Consider the following 14,652-nt stretch of genomic DNA (forward strand, 5'->3'; position numbering starts at 1 on the left):
ACAATAACTTCAAAATAAAAAAATCTAACTACAAAAAATACTACACTTAAACTTTAGATTAAAAAATCATTCTAAAAAAAATTATTACTTCAAATAAATAATTTGTGAATGATCTCGGAAGAATTATTGAGAAACTTGAAAAACTTAAACACTTTCATAGTACAAGAGGTTCAAAGCAGAAATTTTAAGCCAGACGAAAACATCAAAATAACCGAATTCATCATATACCTAAAAAACAATATTATAAATAATTAACAATAACAACAATAACTTAATTAACAATAACAATAATATCTTCAAAATAAAAAAATCTAATTACAAAAAATACTACAATTAAACTTCAAATAAAAACTTTATTCTAAATAAATTATTATTTTAAATTAATAATTTCTGAATGATTTGTGAAGAATTATTCAGAAACTTGAAAAACAAAAATGCACGTAAAAAAACTTGAAAGTAAAATTTTGAGAGAAATTTGAAGGCAGAACAAAGTATCAATCGAGCTTCTTCCAAAGGAGTAACTTGTTTCACCACTCAAATAAATAATTTGTGAAGACAAACTTTAAAAACTTCAAGCTTCAACGTAAAAGATGGCGGAAATTGGAAGGTAACAAACAAAGGATAAGTGCACAAAGCAGCATTTGGCTTGCATTTAAAGGATCTCGATGCACCTGTCTCGTCACCACGAATGGCGAAAACCGTACCTGTTCCACCCATGGTAATGGCGATAACAGCCTGCTACCCTACGCCCTCCAACTACGCCTGCACACCTACTCTGAACCAAGCTGCCACCTCAACTGTCTCGCCATTGACACTGGTGAAACTCTCTCCACGTTAGTGCCTATGTCGCCACGTGTCTTCACAAGGCTCATATCGCCATGCATGCTAGCGGGATAGGTTTAGGATTACCTAAAAAACAGACCCTCTCTGTATTAGTTTGGAAAGGGACCTAGCTATATGGGGAAATAGTTTCTAAAACTAACCCATTTGTGTCAATTTGCCCCTTGGGACATGCTGTTCTCTTTCTTTGGAGTTCTTCAATGTCAAAATACAAAAATAAAATATTTACAAATAAAAATGTATGTTTTTAAATTTGATTAATTCTTTGTATCAAATTTAAGAATAAATATAGTTATACATTCATACTTTCCGAATTACATTAAATTTAAATGATGTCTTTTCTTGTATTTTTCAAAAAACAATATACGTGTTAAACATTTTTTCTTTTCTTTCCACACCCTACATATATATAAGGTGGCATAATCAAAACCGACCAATGAACAAAAAAATCGGTTATATTAATAACATAATTTTAGTATTTTAGTAATATTTGTTATGGGTAATTTATCTGTGTGATTGTTCATATCTTTAATTATCTTTTATGATTGTTTGTTATTATTATTATTATTATTATTATTATTATTATTATTATTATTATTATTATTATTATTATTATTATTATTATTATTATTATTATTATTATTTATTTTTTATATTTTTTCAATTATATTTTGTATTTATAAATAATTTATTCTTCTTAGAAAGAATACACAAAATTTTTCTTATTCTCTTAAAACTCTCGTCTTCTCTTAATCTCTGTTTTTTTTTCTGGGCTATATTTTATTAAAAAATATCTTATTTATTAGCTGAAATCTCGTGTCCATCCTACTAATATACTTGACAAATTATTTAAAAATTCAATGAAATTTTACATAATAATAAGAGGTTAATGGTTATACACTCATAATGTAAAATATTGTTATTCAATCACATATTATCATTTTACATGAATAAACAAAAAATACCATTTTGTATTACTTTTAAGATAATTTATGTAAAAGTCAATAAACTTATCATACACGTTGGATTATGATTAGTGACCGATTTAGAAATTTTACTTAGTGGGTGTAAGGAAATAGTCTATAATAAAATAATTTTTTTCCTCTAACTTATTTTTCTAATTCAATTTGGTACTCTTATTATTTGCATGTTAAATTTGGTTATGTATTTTTTTAAATAATTATTAGGCATTTTACTTTTAAAATGTTCAATTAGGTACTTTATTTTTTAAAATGGATTTAATTTGGTCTTATTTAAAACCAATTTAGGTTCTACTTCTTAAAACTTTTGGAGTAAATGAAAGAATAATGAGACTAAATTGAATCCATTTTATAAAATAAAAGACTCAATTGAACATTTTAAAAGTAAATGATCATATTGAATCATTTTTAAAAAATTATAGGACCTAATTGATTTAAAGAATAACAACAAGTGATGATAATTTTTTCTTTTTTCTATATACTTGAGATTGTGCCAAGGTACATTTTTGTATCATTGACTTACTATTATTTAGTACTAGAGGTTTGAGAATGGTAAAAGTTAAAATAATAAAGTGATACAATTAATATCAACATATTCTCTTTTTTATCTTATAATTTTCTTTATTCATATATATATTATGGGGGCAAGACTTATTTTTTTATGGGTCATAAAATTTTGTTTAGATATGTTTTAAAAAATAAAATAAAATCTTGTGGAGACAATTTGTCCCACAACTCCTAAGGTGTATCCACCATTAATTATGATTGACTGATTATGTAAAATTATGTAAAATTATTTTACATTATCAATGCATAACTTTTCTCTCTCTACTGAAATATGTCAAAATATATCAAATAGTGCTAATACTTTTCTTTTTAATGAAATTGCATATTTAAACTTGAATTGGAGACTTCTATAGTTAACGTGAAATAATCTTGTATCAATTGATTTACATGCTCAATAGTAGTGTTAATACTTTTCTGAAAGCTTTTGTGATACACGAGGAAAAGAAAAAAAAAGATTTTTTTAGTTCCTAAACTTTTAATATTTCCATTTTTAATCTTTTTTATTTTTAATCTCTTAACTTTTTTTATTCATCTTTACTTTTACTTTAGTCGTTTTAAAAAACTTAAGGAACTAGTTAAAATTAATGTTAGTGTCCTTTTAAAAAAAGTTAAGAAACTACTTAAAATTAATGTTAAGGACTAAAACAAAAAGAAAGAATTTATGAGTGACTAAATTTAGTAAAAAAAATTACAAAATAAAAACCTATATAAAGATAAAATGAGAAATAAAAATATATTTTACCCAACAATTATCTCATTCTCTCTTCTCACATTCTTTTTCTTATCTTTCTTTCATAAACCAAACAAACCATAATGCTTTGTTTGAAATGGTGAGAAAGGGAAGGATTAACTATGGGCGGAATCAAAACATAATAAATTGCATTTCTTCTTCTTTTATTTTTCACGTAATAAAGGAACGAGAGGAGGTAAAACAACTGAGAGTGTAAGACTAATTGAATTTTTAATCCTTTCACTTTTGGGCAGAAAAGTGTTAAAGTTGGCTTTATGAAATCAATTTATCTAGATTTTGATATTTTATATATAAAAAAGATATTTATGTCATTTTATATATTTTTAATTTATTAACAAAATTTAACTCAATTGATTAATCATTAGTTAATATAAACTCTATGTTACTTTATTCAATTTCTATGAATAACAAACAAAAAATAAATTGATTGATTATGTAATAAGTATATTAAATTTTATAAAATTATCTTAAAAGTATTATGAATGATAATTTATGTTTAAATAATAATTTTACATTATCTTATTGTCATTGTATCATTATTAAATTCTAATTTTTAACTTTATTTTTCTGTCACTTTCTTTTCTTCCAAACAATCTACTTTTTTTTTTACTATTCTTTTACTTTCTTTCTAAGGGTGTTAATGATTTTTTCATAACAATTAATTATATAATATTTTTTTACATCATTTTAGTTTTCTCAAAATAAACCTAGGAGAATATCTCCGACACAGAGTAGGGAAAACAAAAAATTATAAATTGGGAATCACGAAAATCCGTACGTTGAACAACTGTATGTGTTGTTTGAAACTTTGTGACTGAAACAAGGTACGAAGAGCAGCGCAGAGAGACACTTGAATCTCAATCTGTGTCGAATAAAGCCTACGCTGCGTTTAAACCGATACTTATGTGTGTTTACTTTTTCTCTTAATTTTCTATATGATGCACAAGCACCCCACAATACAAGTCACATACAATTTTAGCATGAGTACGAGTTAAATTTCCCCATGGACGGGGACAGTAAAATACCTTCTATATGGGTTTTTTTTTAAATTATTAATTTGTTGAATAAAATCTAACATTAGTTAAAAGTTTGAAACATATTTTTTAATCAAAAGTTAACAAATAATCATTTTTTTAAGCATGATTTAGAGGTTCAATTTTTAAGTTCATATGCATAAAATTAACATTTTTTAAAAAAAGTTACTTCCTTACGTTCATTTGAGAACAGGGAGAGGTTAGTCCTTGATTAATTTATATAAAAGAAAGTTTAGGTGTATGATAGGCTTCAAAACTCAATGAATGTTTACATATATACTTAGATTATCCATCGAGATATTCTTACATCAATAAGAAGTTAAATTTATGTTGTTTTCAAATATGAGTTTATTTCTTATGAACTGAATCAATTTTTATTGATGAGGTTAGTCCTTGATTGAAAAAATAATCTATTGAATAAAAAAATTCATAAAATTAGTTGTTGAACATAATCCAAATAATAGTTTTTAATAACTTTCCTAATAAATAAATTTTAAATATTTATGATTATTATATTACAAAATTTAAACTTAATATTTTTTTTCAATGAAACAATCACTGCTGTAATATTAAGAAGATGAAGAAAAAAAGAAGCAGCTAAGAAATAGTAATGTTAATCTTAATTAAATACAACAGCTAAACAATAATCATAAATAAATGAGGAAAATGAAAAGAAAAAAATCACAAGAGAAACTAAGTGATTTATTTATTTATTTTATGATTATTTTACTTTTTTTTATTTGTTTGCATAATTATAAATCCACTACATCATAAAAGCATCAAGGATTGACATCACAATTTTGTCTTCAGTTGAAAAAAAAATTGCGACCAGGGGCTGTGTTTAGGATCCATTTGGGTGGTTGAGTTTTTGGATTATATTTTTAAATGTAATCTTAAAATAAAACACATTTGACAAAATTACAGCTGAAATGATTTTTAAATCATTTTTAAAACACTTTTACGTTGATTTTCAAAACCAAGAAAAAAGATTTTGTAAAATTTGGTTTAGTTTCAAGAGGCATTTCCCATATTTGACCATCACACTTTTTTTTGTCACCACCACTACCACCATCATAACTATCGTCAATGTCACTATTAGTGTCGTTGTTACCGTCATTAACATTGTCATTGTCACCACAATTAATACTACCTTCGTCATCACCACCGTTGACTGCCAACACTAACACCGCTACAACAATTGTCACCGCCATCATCTTTGCCACCATGTTGCTGCTACCACCACCTCTGTCACCTCCACCACTAGCTGCTACCACCAATACCGCTACTAACATAGTGAGTGCCACCACCATTTTTACCGACATTATTATCACTACCGCCACCGTCATCATTGTCACCACCACCACTACTGCTAGCACCTCTATTGCCACCATTGGATGTCATTACCACCACCATTATAACTGCCGACACCATTGGCACCATCGGTGTCGCCTCTTCTGTTAGTGCCATCACAACAACCACTAGTATCTCTAATGTCATCGCTACTAACACCATCATCATCACCATTATTATCACCCTCACATAAAAGCACTCTTAAAATAATTTTAATATAATATGAAAATTTTAAAATGGGTTTATTTTGAAACTAATCATATTTTAAAACTTGATTTTAACTTTTCTTTTTAAGCTAAAACAAAAAATTGGTTGTTATTTTTAAAATTTTCAAAATTCAACCTAAAAACCACCCCAAACATAGCTTAGAGTATTATATCCAGATTTCAAATCTTTTAACATAAAATAACTAATCTTAATCTTAATTGTATTAGGTATATTCAGAATATTACTACGGGCTTATATAAAATATTAAAAATATTACTATAATATAGGGATAATATAATATTGTATTAAATGCTTTAGGTAAAATTGCAAATTGTTTCACAGATAGATAATAGTGAATAAATATCATAACTTGATTTTTTTTTTACTAAAAACTTTAATGAGTTAAGTCCGAGAGGCTCTCATCAAGAATATAAAGGTCTCAAACGTAGATCATAGTGAATAAATATAAGTTCAGATATTACTACAAATTATTAATCAACAAGGTTTTGACATCGACAATAAAAATTGAATTTACATTCTTTTGAGATATGAGTTTATTTCTAACCAATTGAATCATATTAGTATTATTAGAACTTGAATTGATATAACTACACACATATGCTAAAGTATATGTTTGATCTCCTAACTTATTTTTTTGGTTTAAATTCGTCTCTTATGCTTTAAAAGTTTTAAAATGATTCCCAAAAGAATTGTTTTAGTAACACATTTTTCCTTCCAATAGTTTTAACCCAAACAACATTAAACCTGTGTCAATGACAAGTCAATTGTGACTCCTCCATTGTGGAATGCAACAGTGGTAATTTCATCACGTCGGCCATGCAAGTAGAGTTCACCTTAAACAACATCGGTCGATTGAATTTTTTCGACATGAACCTCATCGATAGTTACAACCTCTCCATGACCATTGAACTATGGGCCAGAACTGGTTTAAAAAACTACACTGCCATGGGAGCCAAAAGAGCCACCATCATCGGTAACGCGAGTTTAACGTGGTTTGGGTTTAAACTATCAGAAGGACAAACGTACTACTACGAGTATCTTTAGTAATGGATCTTGAGGTGGGATCTTAAGATGAAGATCTGGTCTTGTCTAGATCTACCATTAGAGACACTATTGGGATCTCAAGCATGGAAGATAGGTTCTTCCAAAAAAAACCTAAAGATCTGCACCATTCCCCGAAAAAATATTTTTCTACTCTCTTTTTCTCTATCGGTTTGTGGAGGGAACAGACAAATCAAACCGAGATGAAAGAAAAATAAAATAACACCTAAATGTTAAACAATAACAATAGATCAAAGCAACAACAGATCCAGGTTAAAATAGAATAAATACAAAAAGAAAAAATAATGAACCTAATAAAAAGCACGACCATGATTTGTATTGCCACAACTAAGACCTCTGTTGTGTAAGGGTGCCTCGACGTCTAGCTGTGCAAAATAATCCATCATTGTCAATGAATTATATGCAAAATAATTCATCTTCTTTCATCGAAAATTTTAAAAATCCTCCTCCATTTCCCCCCGACATGCCACCACCACCAATGAATTATATATATGCAAAATAATTAGTCTCCTTCCATCGAAAATTCTCAAAGTTCTCAAACTTTTTTGTCAATGCCACAAAACAATTCTGCCATGTTTGGTATGTCTCCCAATAGTTCTAGTGATTGACAAAGTCCTTCCAATGATGAAGTTGAAATGCAATTTCACAATTTTCTAGTCAAGTTAGGCTCGAAAATATCATACTAAAGGAAAGAGGAGACAATTCTACAAAATAGAAATCGTGAATTTACTTTTCAGTTGAAGATGATACACATCTCATTGGTTCATGGCTTAATGTCTCAATGGATCCAATTGTCGATGATGGTCAAGTAAAAGACTACTTTTGGATGAGAATAACATAAAATTACAACTTTTATGGCATTCTATGAGACAGAACATTGAATCAAATGAAATCTTGATGGCAAAAAATCAATGTTGGTGTTCAAAAGTTCAAGGGTCATTACAAGTAAGTTGTTGATTTGAAGAAAAGTGGTTACACGGAGAATGATGCCATGATTCATGCATATGCCATTTGGAAGGAAGATGAGAGAAATAATTTTACTTTAGAGCAGGCATGACAACTGCTAAAAGATAAGCCTAAATGGTTACAATAATGCATAGAAATTTGTTCAAAAAAACAAAGCTTTCTACTTTTGGGAATTACTCATCGTCATCTAATCTAGAGACACCAATTGAGGTTTTAGAAACTAACACACCATCACAAATCCCCTGCCTAATAGAACAAAAGGCAGCCAAGAGGAAGATAAGGAGGAAAAAAGCATATTCTTTTACACCGATTAATTGTGGACTTAGTTGTTATGGAAGAGATAATGAAGGAAAGAAATGTAAAAATAAATTAGCAGAGGCAGTGGAGTCAGATAACATCAATAAGTTGTATGACATTCTTATGAAATCGACAACTAACATGACTAAAGTAGAACGCAACATACACGAAATCACTTGTAATTATATTTTAAAGAAGTTTAGTAGTTACTTTTCATGTCTTAAGTTATTGTTAATTACTTGTATATTGAAGTTTGTTTTTAATTACGTAAGTTTTTATGTCTTAAGTTATCAGTCACTCTGTTGTAACACAATTTTAATTAGTTGAATGTTGAAGTTTGTTTTCATTTACAGAAGTTATTCGTTAATTAGTATGCGTTAAAATGTAGTTGTTAATAACCAACCATTGAAAACTAATCGTTGTTGATGGTGCTATTTAATTGTTCAATTTGCTTTCATTCACTCACATATTCTACCTCTTCTTCAATCTTTGTCTTAATTTTTCCTACCCCCATTAACCCTTAAAATGACTCGAAACTTTGACTTTAATAGAGCTTGGAATCAAGTTGTTCATGAAACACTTCATGATAATACTCATGAAGAAATGATGAGATACTTACACCATGTGCAACAACAAGCAGAGAATAGCAATTGGCTCACACGAACAAGAACAGTCATAAATCACAATCGTGGAGAGGACATAGTCGCTTGATGAATGACAACTTTTTTGAAAATTGTGTATACACACAGACACAATTTTGATGAAGGTTCTAAATGTGAAAGCAGTTGTTCCTTTGAATTGTAGACACTCTCAGTAATCATTATTCACATTTCCAATTGAGATTTGATGCATTTGGTAGAAAGGTCTTTCACCATTACTAAAGTGCACTAGAACAATTTCTATATTGGCATAAGGATCACCTACCTATAGTGTGATGAGTATGTTAGAATTGGTGAAAGCACTGCAGTAGAATGCTTAGAAGCTTTTGTGAAGGGTATAAATAAGATATTTGGAGATGAGTGCTTAAGAAGACCTATTAACAATGACATCAATAACCTATTACAAATTAGAGAGACCTGTGGGTTTCCAAGTATGTTGGGTTGTTGGGTTCTATTGATTGCATGCATTGAGAATGGAAAATTTTCCTAGTTGCATGGCAAGGCCAATATCATAGAGGTGATTATCGAAAACCTAAAATAATACTTGAAGTTGTTGTGTCACGAGACTTGTGGATTTGACATTAATGAATTAAACTAATCACTTGTGTTTAATGACGTTTTGCAAGGTTGAACTCCTACTGTGCAATTACAATTAATGAAACCCAATATAATATGTAATACTATCTTGCAAATGACATTTATCCTAATCGAGTCACATTTGAAAAGAACATCCCAATATCACAAGGAGTGATAAAAAAGTTATTTGTAAATTGTCAAGAAACGACAAGAAAGGATGTGTGGATAAATCATTTGGTGTGTTCAAATCTCAATTTGTAAATGTGTGTGATCCATCACGTAATTGGCAAATGGATACCTTGAAGAACATAATTTTGACATGTATTATATTACACAACATGATTGTTGAAGACGAATGAAATACATATAATGGTAACATTGATATTGATTACGATCATGTTGATAAAGAGATTTCAAACATTGATCTATCTGGTGATACTCATCTTGACTTTATTGCATTCCTACAGATAATACATTATATGCATATAAGAAGAAATTATCAACAACTTCAAGCAGACTTAGTAAAATATATTTGAGAACATTTCAATCACAATAATGATGAAATTTAATTTTGTTTCTCAATGTCGATATTTGTATTTTTTCGATTAATGTTATGTATTATCATAAATTCAAAATTATATTGATAAATAAATATTTTAATTATTAATAAATTTTGTATTTTTGAATTATTTTTTTTTCAAAATTAAAAATATACTTAATTTTTTTTAATCATTTTAAAATAAACTGATAATAAATATTATAAGCTGAATTTCTTGTAGGACCTAAAAAAAATAATTTAAGATCTGAAAATAAAATCTATTATTGAAATAAAAAATTGAAAAGGTCTTAAAAGTGATATAACACTAAAAAAAATAACTAACATCTCAAAATGAAATATTTTTTAAAAAAATCTTAAAAAATTAAGATCATTTTAAAATTTTTAAAATATAAAAAATCAATAGAAAAATAACTTAGGCACCAAACATATTTTATATATGTGTATATCAAAATCCGATATCGTTAACTGTTTCACTGAGTTTGAGTTGAGTTTTTTATGAGAGTGCCTGCATTTTTTAGTCACTATCACGTTGTCACAATTGCGGGCCCCACCTCACTTCCCTATATGCATAAATTTTTCTGAGTAAGGGACCCATCAACGGTGTCGTTTACAGGAGAGCGCGCGGGAACAGCGCGGGAGCTGTTTCCCAATGCACTGCACATTGCAATTCCATATCATAACTGCGTGCGCTGCTCCACTGCCCCCGCCCCCATCATATCCTCCATGAACTCACCATCACACAATTTTATTTTTTTATTTTTAAATCTTAATTACAGATTTAATTTCTGAATTTGGAGGCTGTATTTTTGTCTGAAATTTAAAAATATTTTTTTACTCATTGAATTTTTATAAACTATTATTTTATTTTCTTGCATAATAAATTAATATTTTATCACAATTTTTAACTGTCATAAATTAAATTTTTATTTTTTTACTTACTAGAATCTATATTTTAAAATAACTATAAACCGTTAAAAATTATCACAAAAGTGCTAATTTATTATGCGAGAAATTAAAAAAATAATTTATGAAAATTTAAGAACTAAGAAACTCACACCTCCCAAACTCAGCAACTCAAATAGTAATTTAGAAAAAAAAGTAAACTTTTTTTCTTAATCTTTTTTGTTATCTTTTCTTTGTTTTTGTCTCCCTTGTTGATTCATTTCCAGGTATATCGTACCCCTTGTCTCTGTGCACAAATTTGTGGGTATTTCGATTGAATTGGACATTTGGCCTAAGCCATTGTTTGGATTTTAGTTTGTTTTGGAATCAAGGGGGGGTTGATTGATTGAAATTTCAATTTATTCAAAGATGAAAAGGTTTGTTGATTGAATAACATATTTGGGATGTGTCATACCTTACTACTTAATTAGGCCAGCCAAAAGGGCCCAATTGCCATCCTTTCGAACTTTAAATCCAATCTGACAGAGACCCATTTCTATGTACCCATGTGAGCAGTGGGCTCCATTAGAGGGTGAGTGAGAAGAGAACCTTCAGGAATGGGTCTACTCTTTCGGGCCCAATCATCATCATTATCATGTTCCTATTTTATAAATTAATTCATAATATTTTATTCATAATCTATTAAAAAAATTATACTATAATTTATTTAAAACATATTATATATTTGAAGTATTTACTGATTCATTTGATAATTAATTTCCATCAAAAACATAATTGATTTTTAGTAGTATTAAAAAATTTGAATTTAGTTTCATTGGAATTATGAAAAGATTGGTTGTCTTGTCATTTAATTATAAATAAATTATTATGTATGATATAATTATTGAATTTTGTAGTAATTATGTTATAAATTATATTTAAAATGATTTTTAATTATTTGACATGATAAAAATAGAAAGTTGACATGATTATATTAGCATACGAGTGCATTGAAAGTGTGTCCAAATACATAAAAAAAATAAAGTAAAAATGATAATAAAGAGAAAATGAGTGAATATTAATTTATATTTTTTCTTTTGTTTTTTATCTTTATACTTAAAAAAATAAAATAAAAAGTATATTTATTTATTTATACCATATCTAACACGTATTCTAGTCATAGTAGTCATTACTCATTATTAGATAAATAGATAGTGGGAGGCTGTCATGTTGACGTGAGTGGTGTCTGTACTCTGTGGACAGTGTCTCTCTCAGCTGGATCTGGGTCATCACACTATTGGATTCGATGACTTATTAATAATGGACCCTCTTTTTCGTTTTTGGTAAATAGAAACAAACTCCATTCGTTTACCCTGATATTTCGAACCAAAAACTATGCTCACCTTTAGTAACATTAACTATTTACTCTCGAATCTTTGTTGATTCTGAATGGAATCCATGTCTATTAATATTCCAATGGCTTAATTTATTTTCTTCTATAGTAGAATAGAAATATTGATTATATTTACATTGGCGATGGTTGATGCGGGTCAACTCTACCGTCTCCTTGTCGTGTATCATGGACCCATGATGCATGTTGTCCCAATTAAATTATGTCATCGTGTATGATTGTGAGCTTCACATATATATTATATGTACATGTTACTTTTATATATATATATATATATATATATATATATATATATATATATATATATATATATATACACATGTCTAGGTGTGAGTTGTGTTTGACTATGGTCAGGTACGTAATCTGAGTGACCTAAGATACTTCAGTATCTCTTTCATATCCTTTTCAATGATTGAAGAAGAGAAGGTTACTAACATACTATTTTTTTTATGTGATTGCTAAGGGGAGAGAAATTCATGTGAAAATTTCACTATTTAGTATGGATCATACATCTTTTTTATTTTATTTAAATTTAAATATTTTTTTCTATTTTATTCTATTCTATTTCACTCCACTCAATCAAACAATACCTAAAAGATTATATAGGAGTTTTTATGAAAGGTAATTTTATGTAAGTTAGATAAAACTATTAATGGATGATAAAGTTCTCTTTTCAAATATTTTAAAATCACAGAAATTTATTAACATATTATTTAACTAACTTTTTTAAGCACGCTTTATTGTTTATTAATGTTTTATTGGATGGAATAGAAATTGAGAAGAAATAAAAAAAAACAAATAGAAATGAAAAAGTAAAATTGTTTGATTATGTAAAAATATATGGGACGAGAGAAAAAAAGGTGTGAGACCACACCTTTTAATGCTTCACAAAAGTGAGAGGAAATGACCCAGCAACATGGCTTTTGTGGCTCCCAGTGGTAGATTTTGTTTAAACTTTAAAATCATGGCTTATTATTTATTTATTGATTTATCTCTTAAACTAAACACTTATACTTTTTTGTTTTATTTCTTATCGGTTTCCATTTCCTCTATTTTTCTGTTTTCTATTTTCATGCATTCTATTTCTTACTTATTTATTTTCTTCCTATTATACATACCATAAAATTTATAAAAAAAAAATAATTTGCTAATTTTACACTTATATTTAGAAAAAAAATTTTAAAAATTACATCTTATGTTTGTTTTTAGAAAATTCATTTACAAGGTTTGCTAATATATATATATCTACGTGTTTTTGAAAATGATATTTGAACTAATTGTCCTTAAATGTATTTTAAGGAAATACAAAAATTATAACATATTATTATACTATATTTCTTCTAAAAACTCTGTTCGTGTATTCAATAAATTCCGATTAAAAATATTTTTTTAGAAACAATAAAATGCACATTATGTTGTGATTTCAATATAATATCAATCTACCATGAAAAAATATATATATATAAAAGAACCTACGAAAGAGTTAAATCAATGACTCATGAAATGAAATTGGTCTCATCCCAAAAAGAATAATTGAAAACATCAAATATCATTCCATGTTCCTTTTAACAACAATTACTTTAAGTATGTAAAAAAATGCAATAAATTAATTTTATTATTAAAATTATAAAATCATTTTATTATTATATTATAATATTCAAAAATCAATTTAATAATAAATTTTATTTTTTAATTGTCAATTTAACATTAAATTATAAAATTTAATCATCAATTTATTATTAAATTATCTATAAGACTAATTTATTATTAAAAACCAAATTTAAATTTTGTATCTTGATACCAATTTATTACCGCCTCATAATTTGAGGGATCCAAATGGGTAAATGTATTTATCCCCATTATAATAGTTCTTGTCATCTTAATAGATATTTTCACTTTTCTTATTCTGGCCACTCTCTGAGAGGAAATTTTGTCCTTCTGTCCATGATTTTTTGTTAGGCAATTTCTCTAAAATATTCTTATAAAAACAAATTTGAATTTGAATTGAGTTAAGAAAAATAATTAAAACAAAAGTACAGTAAAAAAAATTGAGGCTTTAAGAAAACAAGAGCACAAATTTTTTTGAGTTAATTCAAATGAGAAAAACATTAACGTTCATTCTATTTAACCTGGAATTCTTAATTTGGGCTTTGATTCAATTTAATTCGTTATTATGTTTATTGAAATTTTATAATTTATTTAAATCACATGTTTTCAGGTAATTGGACTTTACCCCTAATTAACATTTCTAATTTCCACGATAAGAGAGGCAGAAACATGGATGGAGAGGAACGAGAAGGATCACTTCTTTATACTTTTCTCGTTTCCCTGAAGAATATCTAGAATCTAATCTATCAAATGTCTTCAGCAGATGGGGTAAAGTCTGTGATTTGTTCATTGCTAAGAAAGGTTTCAGATTTGGATTTGTCAGATATGAAGGTGATCACAACGAAAAGGAGCTTGAATGGAATCTCGATCAAAAAATTGTCA

Source organism: Glycine max, chromosome 14 (assembly GCF_000004515.6).
Source record: "Glycine max cultivar Williams 82 chromosome 14, Glycine_max_v4.0, whole genome shotgun sequence".
NCBI classification, from domain to species: domain Eukaryota; kingdom Viridiplantae; phylum Streptophyta; class Magnoliopsida; order Fabales; family Fabaceae; genus Glycine; species Glycine max.